The sequence below is a fragment of the Carassius auratus genome, chromosome 23 (genome assembly GCF_003368295.1).
Source record: "Carassius auratus strain Wakin chromosome 23, ASM336829v1, whole genome shotgun sequence".
NCBI classification, from domain to species: Eukaryota; Metazoa; Chordata; class Actinopteri; order Cypriniformes; family Cyprinidae; genus Carassius; species Carassius auratus.
This window is the reverse complement of record NC_039265.1, coordinates 8525612-8530421: the sequence shown is the minus strand read 5'-3', so window position 1 is coordinate 8530421 and position 4810 is coordinate 8525612.

Here is a 4810-nt window from a genome sequence, read left to right as displayed (position 1 = left end):
TGACTGGCCAAGTTCACTCCACCCTCAGCTGCAAACTGAACCTCCTACAGTTAACCCTTTGTGCTCTGAAGACTCAAAGAGAATTAATAAAGGATAAATAACTAAATGACCTTATAATGACAGAACCATCTCTATAAACACTCTTTATACAATAATAAACCAAATATGATTTTAGATACAGATACATTAGTATAGGAACACATTAATACATTTTAGTAAAATATCTGTGAAATATATATAAAAAAAAAAAAAAAGTTATATAGCCTAAAAGCAAATAAAATAAATAAATAAAATAAATATAAAACGTAAAACGTTTTAAATTTTATAAGATTTTTAAATTTTGCTGTTTTCTTTAGAATAATATAATATAATATAATATAATATAATATAATATAATTTAAAAAATATACAACATAAAACATTTTTTTATATATTTTTAAAATTTTAGCTGTTTTCTGAAGAATAATACATTTTTTTATAATTTCAGAAGAAGAAAAAAAATAATATATATATATAATAAAAAAAAATGAAATAGAATAAAAGTAATGAAAAACATATGAAAACATTTAACCTTTTAAATGTGTTGCAGTTCTATCAGTTGCCAGATTCCATTGTCAAAACTAACCCCATATAGTTTAACATTATGAGCTATTATTGGGGCATGTTGTCACAGAAGGAAATGTTAAATAGCTTTTTGTAACCTAAACCAAGAAATGAAGACTGATATACAGAGCTGTACAACTATAGGTCATATTGTCATTTGAACTTGTGCTTTCCCGAGGTGAGCTTTTCTCTTAATGTTTAATTACTGGAAGTGACGGGACATTTCGGGAGGTCAGCATTCTCTACTGGACACTCATTCTGCTGATGAAGACGAGTCACATGCTTTACCATCACTAGTCATACTTATGGTATGTGTGGATGAAGTTACCTGATATATATTTGGGTTAATAATCAAACACAAATAGATTGGTGACTTATAATTTGCTCAAAGCACCACAAGCGAGAAACAGTCAGACACCTGTGCTCTTTCTTTATTTGCATTTAAAACACAAAATAATTTAATATTTCATGTTATCTTTTACTTTGGCTCCAGGGATTTGACATCTGGTAATCTGAAGGTATGAACTACAGTACATCAGATTAATTGCAAAAATGGTGGTAAATGCAACCCGTTTACATCATAACTCTACCTCCCTTCTCACTAGCAGCGTCTGGCTTTTCCAAATGGATTTCCATTTAATTAAGTAATATGCTTGTCATTTCATTTTCATGTGCATTAACCCCCTTAAAAATATAATACTGGAATGACAATAAGCTCCTTAAGGCTGATACAATGACAGTTGTTTTTATAAACTGTGTCGTATGGTCACTTTCATTTTTCAAAACACCTAAGTAATGATTATGAGCTCGCAGACATATGTTATTTCTAATGGGACAGAATCAGAACAGAAAAACAGCTTAAATATTAAGCCACACAAAAGTAATTAAAAAAAGAAAGAAAAAAAAGGAAAGGAAAGAAACCTCAGGTATAGTTCCTTATAGTATATAAATTATTATTAATAATCAGTTTTGCTTTTTATTTATATTTTATTTATTTATATTTATATTTATTATAAATGTATCTTTTTATTATTTGTGGTTACAAATAATCATAAACACTACATAAAAAATATTTTATAAAAATAGAAAAACCCATATTATTAATAATAATAATCATCATCATCATCATCATCATCATCATTTGAAAGTACAAAGTATATAAAAAAAAACAGGATCCTTGGAGCATATATTGATATGTTTTATTCATTTATTGTAACAAATAATTATTATAATGAAAAAATAAAAATAATTCTAAGTAAATTAATATGAATATGAATAGAAATAAAAATGGTAAGTAATTGATAACAATAATAAAAATAAAAAATAAACACCAGAAAATTCTAATTTGTCTCCTTTTAGCACATGAATTATGTGAACACTATAATTATTACATAATTTTTTCCCCTTTTTTCTTTGTGGCAACAACAATTATAATCGATTAACATCAAGAATAAGAATAAGAAATGTAATTCATAAAAATAAATAAACACCAGAGAATTCTGATTTGGTTCCTTCTAGCATATGAATTATAAACCTTTTTATTAATTATTTCTGGTGCTTTTATTATTTATGTTTTAATATTTCTATTTTATATATGAATATATTATATGAATATTGCATTTTATTAGTGGTAACAAATAATTATGGCAATGAAATATAATAATAATAAAAGTAATTAAAACCTATCAGGACTCTGTTTCTCCATTTTATGTGTGGAGAGATATCAAACCTCAAAGCAGATTATCCATGTCTCGTCTTCGGATCTGTACACAACATTCGATGTTAACCTGATAAAAACCACTGTGCCTAATGATGCCAGATGTTGCTTGGCAGCTTTAGTGACAATATAAAGGTCAGTCAGCTGTTCTGATGGTGAGGCTCTCCATATGGCCTAGTAAACATACCTCCGCTCTCATTCCCATTCCTCTTTCTCATCCTAACACAACCTAAATCCAATCACCTCGGCCTCTAAAGAGGATGATGTTGATTAAAGAGAACCCAGAGAACGGTGTTCACACTAACACACGTCACGGGCGCAGAGCAGGGGGATTGTTTCGACAGACAATGGCGTCTACCTGCTCTTAATCCCAGAGCTGCAGAGAGTGCTGGGATTGCTGCGTTTAATAAAGGAAAGTGCTCTCGTAATCTGGATTTGCCAAAGTGCCCTTTTGTGTTAATCAGACAATTTTTACAGGATGCTTTATGACATCTGTCACAAGGAGAAGCAGGAGTTCATGATGGTTTGTGTCGGACGTAGTGACAGACGAACACAACAGTGTCATTTAAAATAATCAAATTAATTAGACAAAAATCTTTACATCAATTTGATATTTTTATTGAGTTATATATATATATATATATATATATATATATATATATATATATATATATAGCGGAGATATTTTTTTTGGTACTTTTTTATTTTTAATTCTTTAATTAAAATTATTTTATTTTTAATACTCTTGTAACAAATGTACTGTCACTTTTCAAAATGCATACATTTAAAGTATCCATTTTAATTATTGATTTTATTTTTATTATTTTATTATTTGAGTTTTAGTGTTTGTTTTTGTAGTAAAAGTTAATAAAATATTGCCTTGTCAATTAAATGTATACATATATACATATATATATTTGTTTAATTAATTTTTTTATTATTTTTTACATTTTAGTTCATCTTAAATAATGTTTGTTTTATTTTACTTTTTCCCCCTCATGGTTTTGATTATAGTTTCTGTTTTATTTCACTATAATAACCATGATATACCATGATTCACTTTTCCCCCATGATTCTTTGATGAACAGAAAGTCCAAAAGAACTGAATTTATTGCAATTGAAATATTTTAACATAATTACAAATCTTTACTGTCACTATCAAAATAATGCATCCTCGCTCAGTGATGCTTTCATCTCTGTGTGTGTATATATATATATATATATATATATATATATATATATATATATATATATATATATATATATATATATATATATATATATAAAAATATATAAAAATATAAAACTAAGAAAATCACTGTACCATGATGCTGTACTGAGGTGTGTACGAAAGTACACACACACACACACAAACATAGCAGCTAATCGACTCAGGTTGTGTAATTACTTTTGGGTCGCAGTGTAAAGCTGCATTTTTATAATTAAAATCCAGTGTATCAGCGATGAAGCATAATAAACTACTTCTAAAATGGAGGATTACATTGATAAGCCCCAGAAGGCCAGATGTGGGAATCTAGAGGGAGGTCGGGCTGGATCCGGCAAATCTAGGATGGGATTAATGCAGAAAATCCCAGGGGCCGGAACGCTGCCTTTTCCATGAAGATTAGGGTCTTGTGTGGAGTCAACATGCTGTAATCCACCGATTAGCTGATATAATCACCTGTAAATACACCTTGGCCCGCACACATCCCAGAATGCCAAGTGCTGCCGTGGGTGAATGAGTTTAGACCAACCCAGAAAGATCTGATTGCATGAATGTCAAAAAACTGATTGATAAGATACATAATCCATCTGATGAAACCGTTGGAGAGTAAATGTAAGAGGAAGCCATGTACGGTTTAACATCCGCCACATGTAAATACACAGCCGAACATCTCATCTTGTGTTTATGTTTCTGTAAAACATGTTCAGCCAGACAGACATCTGCTGTATGATGAATCAAAGCCATATACAATTGCTCAAGAGATTTAGCAGTCGAATGTGGAAGTAACTGTTTATACAGCCTCATATGCGATCTTTCTAGATTATACTTTCTAATGTTTGACTGCCTTTCTGCTGGAAAAAAACTTAGATGAGAAGTGTTGGGAAACATACTTTCAATATTTTAGAGCAGTTCAAATCAAATATAAATATATATATATATATATATATATATATATATATATATATATATATATATATATTCACATGCAACCCCCTTTGTGATCACTAATATTTTTTATAAGTAACTGTAATTTAATTACACATTACCTCTCAGTATTTTGTCATTACACTGGAAATGAATCGACTGGTAGCCAATACTAGCCCTGGAATTGGCCTGAAGTAAGTTTAGCAAGTTATTATAACTAAATATAGTGTAAAATTGAGTGAGAAATATTAGCTTTCCTTCACAGAGCCAGTTCAATGACAAGAATCAGCGTCACTGTTGTTTTTTGAGCCAGTAGCTCCCTCTAGTGCTCATAGTGAGGA